Consider the following 19,454-nt stretch of genomic DNA (forward strand, 5'->3'; position numbering starts at 1 on the left):
CTGAAAGAAAAGACACTATCGCTGTCAATGGTTACAAATTATCGTCCACCAGAATTTAGTTTAGAAGCTATTTGTAGAGTTTATTAGGTATATACAGTGGGTTCCAAAAGTGTTCGTACACTTTAAGAATTTGTAAAGAAAGCGCTGTAGCCTGGAGTTGAATTCGAGTATAAAGCACAGTATTTTTTCATGTCTCCACCCGAGTTTGAATAATCCTTTGTTTATTCAAACTCGGTGAATAATTAATAAAATAAATCAGTAATAAAACTTTGTTTTTAATACTGATTTATTTTCTTTTTTTCTAAAACTGAAAATGTAAGGAAGCACAGATAAAACACGGCATAAACATAATCGTACGCCGAAATATTTTCGTAAAATTTAGTAAATAAAATTATCGTTTACCACTTTTTTTTTTACTTCTGCAATTTGGTGACGTTTAAAAATTCGTCTTGCTTTATTCTTTGCTTGCTTCCATCGTTAAATTTTATTTAATATTTTAAAATGCTTCGTAGCCATAAGGAAACAACGAACAGCGTTCAAAAATTGATTATGGTTCATCATAAAGATGGAAAATAGATCCGATATATCACTAAATTAGTAGATTTATCCCATTCTGAAGTTCAGTATGTGATAAAATGCTTTAAAGAAGAAAATCGGGTCGAAAATAAAGTAAGAATTTTAATAAATTATTGAGGTTGTCCAGCAAAGTTAACACAGCGTGATCAGAGATTTATAGTTCGAAAATTTATGAATATTCCGCTTTTGAGCGCTGTTAAAGATTTTTACAGAATTTATTGGAAAATTTTCTATTTCAGTTTGACTTGAAACTGTTCGAAGAGTACATAGATCAGCTGGATTACATGGGCGCTCTGCTCAAAGAAAATCTTTTGTAAGTGAAAAAAATAGAACGTTTAGGCTTTCCTTCTCAAAATCAATGATAAATAAGCCCGAAGTGCATTGGAACCATGTATTATTTGCAGATGAAAGAAAATTCAACATTTTCTGTTTCGATGGGCGTATAATTGTATAGAGAAGACAAAATTAGATACTTACCTTGGTACCAAATGGCCTTAGTTGAAACAAGCATGGCGGTGAAAGTGTCCTTATGTAGGGGTACATGTCGGCATCAGGATTAAGTAATTTAGTATTTATTGAAAGCATAATGAACTATGCTGTTTATTTAAATATTTTAAAAGAAAATTTAAAATTATACGTCCAAAATTTGGGTATTGGAAACAGTTTAATTTTTTATCAGGCACACAGACCTCAATGTTTGCTTTCGATATGTCTCTAATTATCTACAAGTTCTGAAAACTCCACCTCAGTCGCCAGATTTAAACCCGGTTTGGTTTGAGAGAATGAGTTAGAGTACAAAAACATAACATAAAAACGAAAACCGAACTAAACAGTTTTGATGAAAGAGGAATATTCATGAAGATATTAGAAAAGAAAACTTGTGATCTCTTTGACCAGACGTTTGCAAGCTGCCGAAAATGCTGCAGGATGTTGTACAAAATACTAACTGATTGAAATGCTGTATTATTTACTATTATTAGCATATGTCTTTAAAGTGTACGAAGACTTTTGTGAGGTAACTTTTCTGTTACTTTTTTATTATTGATTTTTCTCCAAAAATTTTACTGTGTTCATAAAATAATTAATATACTTTTGCTGAGAAAAATTTTAGATAGTATTAAAAAAATTATCCTTCTGAAATGTTAATTTTCATTAACTAATAAAGCAATATTTCACTGAAACTCGTAAGTGTACGAACACTTTTGGGAACCACTGTATTTCGAGCAGGAAACAGAAAAAATTAGTTGTACTGTAGCTGTAGTTTGAACTGAGGATCTTCTGATTGCTGTCTATACGTGCAATCAATTACACTACGAGAGTATGAAGCAGAGAAAGCAAAAACGTATTATAAAGCCAGCCCAAAAAATGTTTACGGATTTGTATGTATACGATTTGAAGTGACCACACGTCTCGATTTTGGCGGGACAGTCCCGCTTTTCGGAGGACTGACCCACGTCCCGCCGATTTTTAAAAATGTCCCGCTTTTTAGAAAACATCTGCATTTTTTGTTTTAAATGTACTGTAAAAATATATTACCTATTATTTACTAATTATTATAGTAAATATAAAGATATAAAAAATACATAAATGAAAAACACATAAAATGCATGCATAGTAAACTAAATTAGACGATGTAACGAGTTAGATTTACTCGGTGGTGTTCGATCATTGTCGTTGCGTCTCGTCAAGGAATATGTATTATTAACGGAGAAATAGCTAGCATTAGCTGAAGGGCTATTTGCTTTCCACACCATAAACCACAATCAAAGTTTCAGATCAATTGACTGTATGTCGCAAATGATCAAAACATTGTAGGACAAAAATTTGCATGTGCAAGGTCAAAAACCGAAGCAATTATTTATAATGTTTTTTCACTATATTCGTTTCCACAATTTCAGAAAGAATTAGATTAAATGCACATTTATATCCATATATTATGATGCTTCAACCACAAAGATTTAATATTATTTCCCACAACTGTTAGACTTTTTGATCCAGAAACAGGAATTAAAATTAGAATATTAGATTTTGTTTCATTGCCGGGTGAAACTTCACAAATAATTTTTGATTCAAATAAGTACTATTTTAAAAAATAATAATTTGAACAATAAAATTATTGCCTATTGTGAGGATACCACTAACGCATATTTTGGCGGAAAAGCTGGAAGAGGCATCAATAGCGTTTTTACGAAACTTAACGAACATTTGAACCAATAAATTATTGAGGTAGGTTGTGCAGCGTCATTCTACACAGTATTATTCAAACAGTATATGACTTACTTCCAGTGGATCTTGAAAATATTAATGCAAAAATTTATTCGTATTTTTATATATATACACTGTGGGTGTTGAAAGTTTGAAGGATTTTTGTGAAAGCTCAGAAATCGAATATAAAACAATTATTGGTTACAGAAAAACACGATGGCTAGCTCTTTTAACAGCTGTAGAAAATATTTTTAAAATATACGAACCATTAAAATCATATTTTTTATCACAAGATAAATGTCCAAGAATATTGCAGTTCTTTATTGAAAATGACACATCACCAATTTGGCATCAGTTGATCCACAACCAAGCTACATTATTTCACAATGCTGTGAAAATTATTGAAGGGGACAATATTTCAATTACGGAAATGTCAAATGTAATCAATAATTTAAAAACAAAATTGCGAGAAAGAATTAATAACGATTACTTTCCTTTAGTTATTCGAAAGGACATCACTAGGTTGGAAGAACAAGGTGCTATTAAACGGCCTGATTTTCCGAAAGAAGTCAGAAATTTTTATAAAAACTGCTTGGAATATCTTGAAGAATAGATTGTTCAATTCGAGGATATTAAAAATTTTCATTGGGTGACATTAAAAAAAGAAGATTTTATGGGAATATGTGGAAAAATCCTTTTAATATATTAGTAACCATTTTCCGAAAAATAATATTCGCGAAAATGATCTTTTTGATGAGATGTCACTGGTAAAAAGATACGTTACTGAAGAAAAAAATAAATGTTGGTTTTCTGAAAATGTGAAAACAGACAAAAAAAAATTGACGGAGCTATTCCTTCATTTTAAAGAGAATAATATTCCTTATGAAAATATTTTGAAAATTGTAAACATGCGCTCTCCCTTCTAGGAACAAATGCATCAATAGAATGCAAAAATATTAATGCAAAAATTTATTCGTATTTTTATATATATACACTGTGGGTGTTGAAAGTTTTTTCTAGTATCAATAAAATATGGGCAATTGAAAAAAACGCAGTTTAACATTAAAACTTTAAAATATGTATTCAGCGTAAAATATAATTTGACCCGTGAAAGAAAATCATACATTTTTTAATATTTATAGATAAGTAAATGAATGTATACAATAAAATACATTTTTTTGAAATCTTAGTCTGCTTTCATAACTAAAAGAATTCTCATTTCATTCCATTTGTACCGCTTTGTCTCGATGAAAATGTGGTCACTTTAGTATACGATAACGAGTAGCTAAGAAAGCGAGAAAGAAATTCTCCAAAAGAGACGTAACACCTTGCAGCAGAAAAATGTTTTAAAAATATATATACAATACAAATATTAATAAAATAACTAACCTTACTAAGAATAAATGATTTATTTATAAATAACAAAACATTTATTGCATGGAACAATAAATATTCAATAAATAAGATTGCTGCCATCAAAATTATTAAAATACATTCTGCAGTATAGTATACATTCTTTTCAAATCAATGATTTTGTTGTACAGAAAAACAACGATTTAGAAGACAATAAACATTTGCTTTCTCTTTTATTAGGATGCGACTTTGTCATATTGAAAATGACAATCATTTCAAGAACTAAATAGTTAGTTCTTAAATTGTACAGCTGCTCGAATTATAGAGTTTATAAAAGACGACAGATTTATACTTTACTCAAATTCAACAACGTACTCGAATTTGAAATAATATTTAAAGAATTGTTTTTATATATTTAATGTCTCCTTTCATTCTAGGGGAAAGTGAATAACTTGAGCAGGTGCTATACCTATGGCTTGGTATTTCTAACTCTTATATTGTTATATGGATTTTAATAATTTTGTTTTGTTCATTAAATGTAAAATTCACGAATTTTATAAAACCGTAAAAAGTAACGTAAAAAATTAACAATACAGTTTATAAAAATTGTTTCAAATGACGTCGATTAAAAATTGAACGGCAAGTTAATTTCAATCTTAAAAAGGAAGCAATTTTTTGCTCTCTTCATTTACTTTTACACGAATTTCTTTCTCGTGAGAGAAGGAACTTAAGTCATCAAAACTACATACCAAAGGAAAGATGTCTGGGTAGGAAAAAAATACAGCATTCACATAGATGGCCAACAGACAAAACATGATCGGAATATGAAACAAAGATTAATTCTGAAACAAAATTCGTTCCCACAGTACGCAAAATTTGCTATCCTGTTTATTGAAATCGACAATGATATTAAATAGCCCTGCAGGCGCCAGAAGCGCTATTGGTAGCCTATACTTAAAACCTGTCTTTTCTCTAATTGCTGGGGATAGCTTATAAAACTATGCTTCGCCACAAAGAATTAATCACAACCGAGTTATTGCAACCTCGGAATGAAACGTGCTTTAAAATTTGCCTGAAACAATATCTGAAGCTATAATAAGGACGCCTTAAATACAAAGTCAAGATCACTTACTTTGATTCGCGTAACATGCAAATAATAATAATCCCCTCAGTGATATTGAAGATATATTTGATGTTGCTCGTAGATAACGCAAAATGCATCTAAACTAAGTCGCGAAAAAGAGTAATCACACAAAATCGGACTTTCTGAAATGATAGCCCAGTTTTTTCCATATTTCCATTTCTAAACATTCCATCTTGTCACATTTGGTGCGAAATTTACGAATAAATTAAAAAATTTATCCTAACGCTTTTTTTTTTTTTCATTTTGCACCAAGAATTATTTACTTGGTGAACTTCTTAATTTATAGCAACCTATCTTCCTTTTCTTTTTCCATTGTAAACGAGCGCGAAAAGAAGTCATCGTTCATACTTTCAAATAACTTTAGCAAAGTGCGTAAACCACATTTGGCATTATTATCGCTAAAAAAAATGCCAAATTTCAAAATGCACCAATATGTAAATTCATGTATATCTTAGAAAATTTGGAATAAAAAACTTTAATTTTTTGCAGATAGGCTTAGAAATACATCTACTTTAAGATGATGGTAAAAATTTTATAGATTACAATTAAAAATGTATTTCCAAGAATTTATAAAAATTATTTTAAAATACAAATTTTAAAAATAAATCATAAAAAACTGTGCGAATTATGTTTGTATTAAGCCTAAATTTTGAATTCTGAAAGAATGAATCAAGTAAATTTAATAAAAAAAGACATATTAATAAATATATATCAAATTTAATTAACATTGAGGAACTAAAATTTTGACAGCTATTTTTTTTAAATCTACTCTTACGATTTTTACAAATCTTGGCAGTTTGGCATAATTTCAGTCATAGAATTGAAATATTGAAAAAAACTACCACCTATATTAGAACAATGCTATATATAAATCTAATACATATCCTAAGTCGCTCTTTCGAGACATGAAAAACGCAAGTTGAATTTCGCAATCGATTCAGTAAAACGGGAGATTCAGAACTGTCCCCCCCATTTTTTGCGCAGTGTACCTCCACAAATTACCTCAATATAAAAAGAAAAAATTGAATTGACCGTTTGACTTAATATAATAACATGAGTTAATGTAACACTCGTCCTTCATAAATGAGAAGCAAATGACTACACTAAATTTGTCGTCTCAAAAGCAGTATAATTATATGTTCTCCTACACCCACACATTGTTGCTTAGAAACAATTTGTTTCTTGTTTCGTTTAAAATGCGTTTTTTTTTTTTAACATAAAAATAAATATCTCGATTTGCAGTGGATTATGTAATACAAACTTCTGCTCACCCAGTAATGCAAACTAGATTATTTTTGCTCTGAAAGCGACTTTTTAAAAATGTTTCTTTAGAAAGTTATCCTTGAGTTTTTGAAGAAGAGCTCTGTTAAATATTTTTATACTTTACTGATGCTGTATTTTGCAATAAAAGCATTTATTAGTAAATAAATGAAGAATTTCGGGTACTTTAGTAAATGAACTTAATATTTCTAAAAGAAATATTCTTGTATGTGGTTATTCTTATATCACCATCGACATCGCGTGCAAGAAATTTCCAGACTCCCTCAACTTCTCAAATGAAGGATACTTCAGTTCTTTCTGTTTATCTGCCATTTATCTTTAAACGCATCTCTTTGGTTTTTAAATGCTTTGGAAAGTTGGACTTTCGGGTTTTCTTTAAATCTGGCAGTAATATCAAGGTCTCAGTTGTAAATGACAGAGTACTGGACCTTCCTTCATGTGACATTTATAAAATTCTTTTTGAATGCGCTGTTACGTATATAAGTATAATTAATGTTGAAGGTTAGCGAGAACGTGTATAGCTATGGGCGCAAAACGATCTTTAATAGCTTTTCATTACTGGAATGAATATCATGAATTTTGTCCAGAGGCAAAACGTATTGCTCGCACTAATGTGACTCTTAGTTTAGAAACTTCCAAAATTTTTCTGCACAAAATTAACCGCGCACTTCTTTCGATCAAGTTCTATAAATTGCATTGTGTTCACTACCGTAATCAACAAAGCTTTGATAATATTGGATATAAATTCAACGAAACTGCAGTCGGAGCTGATATTTAACTTATTTGTGCTAAATGTTATGTCGAAAGTCTACATTTATTTATTATTAAATTGCACAAAGTTCATGTTTTCCTCAAGTAAGAGCAGAAATATTGTTATAAGTGTCGAAGAAAAACGTACCATTTTGAAGGTTTCAGTTTCCTAAGGATATATGTGAGAGTTACTGAAAAAATATGATTGCAACTTTTATCTCCTTAAACATTGATCTCAGACACATTTTTATTTCATGATTCTCTAAATTGCGAACAACGGCATCACCAATAAATTAATTTTTGCTATCTTTCGATGCAGATTTAAGCGAACAAAGAGTATTGATAATGATGTCTTTTCCGGCCGAAATATTTCTGCTCGAAGATGTGATCATTAAACGATCATCTTCAGCACATGCTAATTCGCCATAGCTCTTCGTAAATAAACATTTTTCCATTTTTTGCTTCTGATGCACTGAGAAGCTCTAATTAGAGGATTCATTATCTAGGAATATGCATATAACAAGCATTAATAAAATAATTATTCATTTTTCTCAAAAAATTCTTAGTTCCTTTTGTGTGTGATGTATTCAAAATAAACCCAAATGAAGTAATCGTCTGGTGAACTAGTTCCCAAAATAAATTATATTCCAACCTCTAAAAAAGCTCTTAACTATTTGGTAAATAATTTAAAAGAACATTTAAAGTTTTTACCTAGTTTATTATTATTATTATTATTATTATTATTATTATTTGAAAAATCCTTAAATAATTCAAGAATATTTATTATTTCGAGTGTATCCCTTCGAAATCCAAATATGTTGATTCTTTGATTTCTTTGTTCTTTTCCTTTGAATTAAAATTTCCCCATTTTTAATCGTTTCTAAAGTATATTTTCTAATGAATATTTTATTTTATTTCTCTATTGCACTATTTCTTCACATTTTAATTAGTTTATTCTGCGTGCGAGATAAATATCTAACAACATCAAAGTCAAGAAGAATGGATCAAGGGAGGCACAGTAAAATTTGTGAATTTTATAACACAATCAAGTCAATTATTTTTTCCCGTGGACAAAAATGTGATAAAATTTCCCATCGCAACTACCTCGCAAAGGTGATTACCTCTTAAAGTGACCAGTATTTCCAAGAACATAGATAAAATCGGCATTGACTAATACGATTGGTTCTGCAAAAAACTAAAATAATCTAGAACGGAAGGAGGGTAGTCGTCTTAGACAGAATTCATGTGTTTTCTTACCCAAGGCAAGAAACAAACAATATTTATAAGTTAGAAAATGCTGCCCAGCCGTTAATAGATTGCAACAGGCTGTAGTAAATAACTTAAATATGCTCAGTGCTATCCTATGGCAGCCGCAATCCAGGCCTTAAGCTTGATCACGCATGGTGTTTCAAACGACGTTTCACTACATTGTACAGTTTTCATTAAAAAGCATGGGAATTTCATTGGTATGTTTCTCTTGAAACTTTAATTGATACTATAAGAGACATTCAGTAATAGTAATGAAAAAGCTTAAGATTGGTAGGATAAGCCAATGAATGCTTCAAGTAATTCTGTTAATGTGTGTAAGGAGCATTTACAGTGCGAAGTGAAAAGTCACATATATACATTATATATTATATACATCATATATGGGCGTTAGAAGGAGCTAGTTAGACGTGGACGTAAACAGAAGGTACCGTATCAACCATGTGCACCGTTCACGCTTACACTTCACGCAATAGATTCCGAGATAAGACATGAGAACATGGAAAAAATGGACCGCAGTGCGCGTTTTGACAACAGAAAAGGTTAGCAGTACTGAAATTCATCAACGGATGGCAACAGTATATATGGAAAACACGGGATGTCCTTCACAAGAATAGAGGAGTAGTGTAAGAGCTTTAGAGAAGCGTGAGCACCACTGGCAGACGACAAACGATATAACCTACTAAAATGGGGGTACAGCTCATATTGGAAAAGATAATTACCTCTTTCAATAAGACCGACCTTGTAACAGTAGAGAAATCCGCAGACATTTCCCATCTGAGAATCGGAACTTTCGTGGAACTGACACGGATAAAGTGAGGTTCCTTAAAATATGCGCCTCAGTCACAATTTGACTGAGAACCAACAAGCACGTTATTTAACTCTCACTGTAGAGCGTGGTACAATAAGAGAAAAAAGGGGATGAGTTTCTGTCTTGGAAAGTCACCTGCGGAGAGATATAACGTCATCATTTTAAGCCTGAGTCAAAGTGTTAGTCTGTACAATGGAAGCATTCTAGTTTGTCTCCTTAAAAAATGCCAAGGTAAGATCAAATTGTACAAGCGCAAAAGAAAGTGACTTTTGGCTGGCGAAGTTTGATAAAAAAAAACTATCTCTTTTAGGCTTTATTATCACCATAGGGTAGATGCACTGTATTCACCGTGAAGGTAAACCAAATCGAAAATCTAGAAAGCTTCCCAACGGCATTCTTATTATTCATGATCCACGCTAGATTCAATACAGCGAATGTAACTAAAGATCTCCTAAAGAAATTCAAACTGGAAATCCTCAACTCCCCTTCATATAAGAAAGCTTTGAAAAGGAAACGTTTCCAGTCAGGCAATAACGAAAAGGAGAGAGTTCAGAAACGTTTCCACGAATAATTTGAGGACTATAACAAGAACTTTTTTTTACGTTTGGTGTTCCTCTGGAAAAATATCTAAGTAATAAAATTATATATTTTTGAGAAATATGTTATTGTTGTTTCAAATATGGAGGCACTTTCAATTTCATGCACTCGTCGGGAATGGTCAATATCCATCAGATGCTAAGCAGTCTCATCACCGAGGACGGTGCTCAAATTGCCTCACAGGTACAAGTGCGAGTGGGCTGTACGCTAGAATTTTACAATTGGTTGTACAGGTATAGCCTCACCTCACTAGCTTATCAGATCCCGATCCAATATTGGTAGAGAATACCCCGAGAACGGTTCAGAAGTTTTCAACGATTTTACTGCCGCAAGAACGGGAAGTTCTGTTCCGATTTTGATGAACACGGAGGACTGATCTGAGCGTCTCCCATCCTTAGTTTCTTTATCATCAAACCTCTTTCGATGACGTTTTCTGTTTGCCACTTCTTTAAGGGTCTCAATCCCACACGAACACTTGTACACTTGATGCTCAAATGCTATGCTTTTACAAATCTCCGGCATTCAATTCGATGCCTAACGATATGGCAGCCAGCAGAGCTGACCACTATAAAGATTGAGCTACTTTTTGAAAAATATTAAATAGTTAATTTTATAGAATCTTCGGCTCGTTTTCACTGAATCCGCCTTGTGCGTAATGTAATACGGTAATTTTTCAGTAGTATATCCGCTTTTGAGCATTAGCTTATGCTATTAGAATCCCCTTGCTATCATATGCATAACGTACATTGTTAATGTATAATACAATATTATATTGTTGTACAATGAACTTTAATTATTGTTGGCATTATATTATTATGTGTAATGTATAAATTAAAAAATTTGCCACATATATATTATATGCACTGCATTTGACCGCATACAAATGGAACCATCAGCGACTGATTGGTTTATCCTGGGTTCAAACCCAAACGAACAGGCTGACTGTATGGGTGTTTTTCGTGGTTGTTCCCATGTGTAACGTGAATACAAACCTTTTTCTTCCAAAAAGTTCTCTACGAAGACTTATCCAGGCGATATAGCGCTTGTGTGCTTTGTGGTGCTCAAAATAACTTAACCTAACTGGCATATAAAATGACGTGGTGTACAAGTACACCTAGTTATTTTATTTAGATAATCATTTTATATATACCCAGAAAACAATTCCGGCCTCAAGAAAGTTTCAGAGAAATGAAAGGGAAACGTTTGAGATCGGATGGGGAAAATAGAATGTGTTAGAAAATATGCCGAAATCACAATAGTCCTTAAGAACAGATAAATACCACTGGCCAGAATTTGAAGATGCCGTAAAAAGGGAATTTTAATAAAACCAACAAAATAATTTTATCATCATGGTAATCTAGTTCATAATTTTGCTTTAAATCGACTAAATCCATTCTGAATGTTAAAAGCTTTCAAGAGGTGTTACCCTTAGTTTGTAAGGTGTATGTTAATTTTATAACAGTAATTTTTTATTTTGAAACCCTTTTCTTTCAATTCTTGTTTCCCACTTACAACTTCCTAACAGAATGAGTTTTTAGAATCGCGCTGTATGTAAATGAGTTAGAAGTAGTATTTAAGGGAAGTTCTACTTACTTCGAAAGAGAGAGTGCTTAGGAGTCCTCAGTGGCACGTGTTGAGACCTTCTGGCTACTTCGTTCTTGAATTTATTACGGACATCTGTGTATTGTATCTGCCTGTTGCTAATCGCCGGGAAGTTTAAATTAAGAACCAACTGCGTTAGATATATGTGTCTAGCTTCGGCTAAGTCTATTTTAGTTAGTATTAGTTTAGTTTCTTATTTTCTTGTCCTGATTTAAAAGCAAGAGTGCAGGCTTTCCTGTAAGCCCGAGACGGGGCCATCTGGTATCATTTATGGGAGTGAATAAAAGGGTATTTTAAAATTCTCGAGTCTACATTGTTAGCGCTTGAACTCAACGATAATTCGCTACACAGTTCACTAGGTTCCTAAATATTTTATTACAGACAAAGTAGCGAGGGACATTGTAAGTTTATAAAGTCGATTTATAAGAAAAGAGATAACAGCACAACAGCAGCAGCAGAAGATAAACATGAAATGAATGAGTATTTTAATTTCAGATAATGGTAACTGACTTTAAATTTGACTCTGTTTAAAAATAAGTGAATAAAAATATTTCAAAGCTGTATAAATTTATTTTTTTAATATTTTACTAGCAAATATACGATTGCTATTTTAATTTCTCTCTTTTAATATTTTCATTTTCAATTTGTATGTGTAAAAAAAAATTGCCTTCTACTTAATATTTTATTTGGAATGATAAATATATAATTTATTATTTTTATTCAATGTTATTATTAACGGGTTAGTAAATCTAAGCAGAAACCATTATGATTGTTAATACTCATTGCATTAGATATCCCAGAAGATTTTTTTCGAATCCAATGTCTCAACTTATATACCGGAAAATAGCGTAACTTACATGAATATCTCCTTAGAATGTGTTAGAAAATAGGTCGAAAGGGCGTTATAATGGCAGTTTCTGCAAATTGGGTAAAACGTTGTACGTAATACCTGTGGATAAGCAACGTCCCACTTTAGTATAACTAAGTGTCCTAAGCTTTGTTTTTGCTCCGTTAGTCGCATACGTTCAACTAGGCAAATGTTTTAAATGACTCAATTGAGAATTCAATTGAGAAAATAATTATCTGAGTCAAATTTTGCATTACGAGAGTCAAACATTTTGTGCTTATTTTTCATAACAGGTACGAAATTTTCTTAAATGCAAGTATACGTACCAAAGGAACTTATAAAATTTTAGATTTCGTAAGTGTCACAAAGTCGACTTTTTTTTTTCATTTCAAAAATACCAAAATGTGAATCTTTGTGAGATTTGAAATATTTTTGTAATTGAAAGTATATATCTACGACCCATGGTTGCTAATTTAATGATCCGGTAAGGACTTTTGCGGAAGCAGTGTAGCATCAATTATATACAAAACCACAAAATAATAAAATATTTTACATGCATTCTAAAATGTTTTCGCTAAAAGCTTTGATTCGATAAGATTATTACAGAATCTTTTCATCCGACATGAATATAATCGTAAACATCAATATTCAATTTTTTCTAATCTCTTCAATTTGCTAAATTTAGATGGAAGAAGGAAATATATCTCATTAAAAAGAGCGAACTGGCACTATGCTTATCTAAAAGGAAATCCCATATCACACCCAAGTCACGTCTCAGCCGGCCTTCAGAATTTTTCCAGTTGTTAATTACACTATCCCCTGTTCATTTGTATTCATTGAAAGACACACGTATCTCATCTATTACACGCCGAATATTGCTTAGACATTTCGACACCCAAGCAGGATAATCATTTGTCAGCCTAGACTAGAGAGGCTAACTAAATGTACTAGTTAAGAAGGCAGTTCGGGCATATAACTGTCAATCACACGCTTATTTGAGGAGCTACTGAGCGTCTGACGCATTATAACTTTTTAGCAAGCTGAAGTGAGAACGAAATATTTAAGTTTAAATAGGATGCTGATCATTTAAGTTGTTCGTGCCTTGCGAAATTAGATTGTTGTTCTGAAACATCACTTAAGTCAAAATGAAGAAACGTGTGGTGCAAGAAATTATGGCGCTATCGCATTATCCGTCTAACCTTGACAAGAATCATCGGGCAAAGCGCTATGTCACCAAAGTAGGAAACCCAGAATTTTAGGAAAATGTATTTATCTAGGAATCCATGAAGGATTGGCGCGCGCTACTCCAGTGCATAATGCTACCAACTATCCCGTTAGTGGTGGTAGTAATTAGCGTGGTTTTGAAATTCTAGCGTCATGTTTCTGGTTTCTCTGTTTGTTGTGATTAATGTGTGGATACTTTTTTCTCTTGTAACCAATCGTGATGTCACTGTGGAGGTTTTCTGTTATTGAAAAAGAAAGCCCTGCATTTTTTCAGAAGTATGGAGTTTTGTTTACTAGTAGAGCGTGCAAGAATGCACATTCCATGAAGTTAATTTGTGCAATTGACTAACTTTCTTTAAGTTAAAAGAGGTCAATGTGTATATGGAGAGCAGAGCCAGTTTGCTCTGCAATGCTGACAATTTTGCAATTGTCTGATGTGTTTTTAAGTTAAAACAGATCGTTGTGTAGACGGACAAAAGATCGAGAGAACAGAAAGTTAAATGGTTCATTATAGATGCTTGTTGCATTTTTAATTTAGATTATTCATGGCTGTTTTATGAAGCTTTGAATGCTTTGTTTCATGTAATTTTTACTTTTTATTATAGGTGTTCCTTGCGTTTTTAATTTCGTTAATTCCTTGCTCTTTCATATAATAGTCACTTCGCTTCTATTTTTAAATGTGGCTACTGTTTTTCATGCATCAGGTTGACGAAATATTAGTCTCCGACGATTAGCAACTGTGCGGGAGGATTGGATTGGTAATGCGAGAATACCGAAATTGTTTCTAATTTACTAGGAAAACCTTTAAGAAAATTACCCCCAAATTTACCAAATCATACGAAATAATACATAGAACATAAATTAATACTATAAGCAAGATTGATATAATAACTGTAGAAATCATTTTCGATACTCGTTAAGGTTTATAGTTGGCGGAAGCAATTATGGTACTTTTAGGAGTCGCCGAAGTTTCAATAGTGTATATAACTAAACACTGTTGTACGAGAAAGCGAATGAAGAGAATATATTTATATATCATCATCGTTTTAGCCATCAGGTCAAATCATCGCTTGGTATTGAAACGTCAGTGCGCCTATTTACATTTTCTACATCTGCATGCCTTCAGAGTCAAAAGTCTAGATTTATTGTCTGCTCTGGTTAATGAGGAAGGTTGGGTCCATGACAGTATGTTAAATTGTTTAATACAGTTTTATAACGTTGGAGCGCATACGATTCCTGAACGTTGGCAGCTCGACCAAGTCCAAATAGCAGCCAACGAGCTGGCTGCATCTCCGTTTTCCTGGTTTTTCACATGTGTTACGTGAATAAAATCAATACCCATGAGAATATCTTTTTTAAAGACATTCCTTCTTTAGGCAGTTAGCTTTCGTGTGCTTGATACTAATATATTAACTCTAATGTACCGTACATTTTTTTTTTCTCATTCGCTGCAAAACGTTTTGAAAAACTATGCTAAATCTTTGTGGTGTTGCATGATTTAAAAAAACATCTTTTTCTCTCCTTTCTAAAAGGAAAACTCATATTCGAAATTCTTCTGGTAGATGAAAAACTTACGTGCTCACAAAAGTCCTTATCTGACATTTATTTTCGCAACCATTGGCTGCAGACATTGCACTACCGGTTACAGAAAAGATTTTAATGGCGCAAACATTCATGTTGTGGAATTTCTAAGTTTAAAGATATCAGTTTCGTAAAAATCACAAAATCTAACTTTTATGCGTTCCTCCTGTCTCTATACTTATATTTTTGAAAGTGTTATACTTTTTATAAAAGCAAAACACAAAAAGCTTAGCTTACGCACGACAAAAGTACAAAAACTTATCGAGATATTCGGTATTAAAATAGGGGATCATATTTAGGGCAAATTGAAGAGCAAAATATTTGCATGTGTAAGTTACTGAAAAAAAAATTTAGAAAAAGGGTGTATGATATTAATAGATTAAGTGACAATCATTTCTGTGTAGATTATCATGAGAAGTATTGATCAATAATTTTTTTAAAAAAATGGGGATATTATTCACAGAATCATACAGAATTCGTGCTCTACAAAACAGTGGCAAGTTTCGGAATTGGTAAGAAGCCAACTCATAATATTATTTACGTTAATTAAAAATTTAAAAAATTGCAGTTTAATTAATTTTAGTTCGATTACCAGATTATGGTTATAATCACAAGAATGTTAAAAACGTATTTTCAGACTCTAAAAATTCATAAATTATTATTAATGTGAAAATGTCTTCGGCATACCAAATGTAAGAAAATTATATGTTAAAGACTCTAGTAAACACAAAAGAATATCATTCAATAGTATTTAATGGGGGAAAATTACTGTCGACTTAATTAACTTTGGAAATATCAAATTATGAATATTTCCGTCATTTAAAACTTTACTATGACTGGAAGTACATATCTACGACTAAGATTTGCGAAAATAAAGGCCGGATAAGGACTTTGTATCTGTATATCCGGATAAGGACTGTATCTATGCTGCTGTCTTAATAGTATGTCCATTCTGTGTTTTAACATAATTTCTTCTTAAAAAATTTTAGAGGAATTATTGACAAATTTATTTAAAACAGAACCTATTTATACAGAAATATCTGACCTATATCTGCAAATCTTTCCTGAAAATGCTTTTAAACACATAATCTAAAACATCTGTTTTAAAATTGCCTCAACAGCAATTAAACGCTATTTTTTAAGAATTTGATGTGGTGATCAACAAATTTACCTTGGATATTAAATTAATAATAAAAGTATCATTGCTAACATTAGTATATGAAAACTTGAATATCAAAGATACCATAAGAAACACAGAAATAAATAACTGAATATATATAATATTAACCTCAAATTCGATGAAAGCGAGAATGTACACTCAACCAGTTTTCAGTGGCAAAGGTATCACTAAAATCAACAAAATTGCACTTAACACAAAATTCTCAATGCCTAACACAACAATCGACAACGCTATCAGTCGCTATATGTATTATTATACGGTATTTTCACAGGAGGGATTCTACAACGCATAGCACAACAATCTACAACGCCATCAATAGCTAAATGTATTATTATACGGCATTTTCACGGGAGGGATTTTCGCGAATTCCTTTATTTGTGTTACTCTTCAGTTTCATATATATTTGTCAGAAGCTCGAAATTTTTATAAGTTAACGATACTTCGTCGCATTAACCAGTTAAAACTTAAATTACGATATCTAATGTCAATACATATTCGTAAACTTATTGCGGTTATTTATTACACCTATTAAATATAGTAAAAATTATGTTCTCAAATAGATACCAGTACTTTTACAAAAGTTTAGAAATATTATTATTCTTAAGAACGATGCTTTCGGACGACGCAAAATCAGGGACAAAGAAAAGACCATAGACCATAGACGTTCCAAAGACCTAGCCTATCTTAGTGATCCACTTTTGGCTTAGAAGAAGGGGTTCTTTTTAGTGCGAACCATGACATCGTTTACTTTCTTAATGGCAGTGTAATGTCCTTACGTATGTCATTAAGAGACAAAACGACATCTTGGTTTTCATCCAAAAACGCAGTAGGCTAGGTTGAAGCTCGGGATAAAATTCTCATCTAAGATAAAGATTTTGTAAACGTACCTGGTCCTTTTCCTTGAACTCCCAGTTTGGCATCACACCAGATTCTCATCTTACCAGAAACTATATTAATTCTGTTCTGACAAACTGATATATGTCATTTAAATGCTGATGCAGATGTTAGATGCGTTATCGTTGCCATGTCGTTACCTTGCTGTCGTTCAAAGAATGAATCCCACAGCAGACAGAAATCATCTGTGACAGTAGTTGGTAAGCTAGAGAAAAAAAGACTTTTGTTAAATCAGCTCTGTCAAATTCGAGACACAAGTAACAAGAGATGATCCAGAATAATTTAATTTGATATCTAACATGACGTCTAAATGTGGTAATAAAAGTTATTTCGACTGTTTGTCGCTGAGAAATTGGAAAAATATATTTGTAATGGCGTGAATTAAATTTGGACTCTCCGAAAGAATTCGAGAATGGATCTAAATCAGGAAATCTAGTTTCTATAAAACAAAATGGAAGTAGAAGAATATTTTGTTCCTTTTTACGTTAGAAAATGTCTAAGCGAAGTTTTTAAAAATTTTTACAGCGTTACATCACTCTGACCTGTATTTTCTGTTCCATTCAAGCGTCATTCCTGCTTTGCCAAACAAACGTAAAACATCGGTGACTGTCAACCTAAACGTGTCCGCTGGCTAATAGAGGTTTGATTTTATTTTAATAATATATCTAAATTTACTGCACACTTTCCACTGATAATCTATAGGTTGTAATGTTAACTACCAAGTATTAGGTCATTAGTGCACTACAGCTCATTTTAATAATCTACTAAAATTTAATATCGACCACTAACGGCCATGTGAATAAATTTGCTAACACTATTAATTCGTCTGGGCTCAAATTCTGGAGAATACCTGGCTGCATGATGGGTTTTCGTGGTCTCTCTTTGTTTGTAACATGAATTCAATCCCGTTTCATTTAGAAATTTCTCCACGAAGGCATCTAACATTTTAGACAGGCAGCTTTTTAAAGTAGTTTCAACAAAATTTTCGCCATATTCCATTAAATAAATAAAATTAAGTTTACAGCGACGCCTCAGAATAGTGACTCTCAACCTATAGATCACTAATGATCACTAAGTTCATCTTCGATTTAATTTTATTCTAATAAATTTATATAATTTATCTAATTAGTGCAGCTTAAAATTCGCTTAATTTTTTCAACTTGTACTTTTTTAAATATTTGCAACATTCTTGAGATTATCTCATTTGTTCATTAACTCATTTCACTAACTTATAAAAAATATTTCTACTGCCATACATTATCTACTTGAAGCAGAATGGCTTTTATCTTAGCATTTTGGAATATTATAGGGTTCAATAACAAAACGCGTTACGTTTTAGGTATTGAAGTAATCTGAGTATATTTGAAAAATGTAAATTATTTTTACACAAAATCCTCAAAATCAATTTATGAAGAATTTGCAAAGGGTATAATTTAAACGCTTCTTTAAATAACTTGTTATTCTGTATTTAGTGAGCGCTGTAGTGCTTGAGGCATGAAAGGTCAGAGGCTTATTTGATTATGGTAAAGCACACGAGAGCTATCTGCTTAAAAGAAAGTATGCCTTAAGGACTGTCTAAGAGAACCTGGTTTGAATCCACGTTACATCTTGGAAAAACCACGAAAACGCCCATCCAGCTAGTCCGTTTGATCACACAGATCAAAGTACCATTGTTCAGCGGCTGTAACAGTCAGCCATTAGTGGACTGGCATAAAAGGAAATACAAGCTTTTACATGTTTTTTAGGAATAGATATTACTCGCAAACTTGCCAGTTCCATTACCATTAGGTTTTAATTACAGTCTGTTACTTTCCAAGCTTTATTTGCATTTACTGCACCTCGACATGTGCTCCGTTCGGTGGTTTTCAATTATCAGTCAAAATGTTCAGATGATATTCCAGTTCTACCTCAATATAACAATATCAACATCGCCATAGCTTCACCTATGCGTCTGTAAGGTGTAGAAAGATCTGAAACAGATGTCTGGTAGACATAATTGGGATGTACCTTCCAAAGAAAGAAATACAAGTGAAAAAGGCAGCGCTGGTGACATCAGGCGAATGTGGAGGCTAGAAGGTTGGTCCTGTACAACCTATCCATCGCCCAGGGAAATCTCAATTCAGAATACATAGAGCTCTTTTGC

General features: G+C 32.2%; 1 long non-coding RNA gene across 2 annotated transcripts in view; it reads right to left on the minus strand.

Moving 5' to 3' along the window:
* LOC146993689 (uncharacterized) overlaps window positions 1-17,583 on the minus strand; it is a 201,745-nt gene extending 184,162 nt beyond the window's left edge. The window contains exon 1 of one of the 2 annotated variants that reach the window (XR_015038231.1): window positions 17,305-17,583. This is a non-coding gene — a long non-coding RNA (uncharacterized LOC146993689). The remainder of the gene's footprint in view (window positions 1-17,304) is intronic. The other variant, XR_015038230.1, reaches the window with a different exon arrangement.
* Window positions 17,584-19,454: the final 1,871 nt, after the last annotated feature.

This window comes from Stegodyphus dumicola, chromosome 12 (genome assembly GCF_044657685.1).
Source record: "Stegodyphus dumicola isolate Sdum_Otavi_A_Nest chromosome 12, ASM4465768v1".
In the NCBI taxonomy this organism is placed as follows: domain Eukaryota; kingdom Metazoa; phylum Arthropoda; class Arachnida; order Araneae; family Eresidae; genus Stegodyphus; species Stegodyphus dumicola.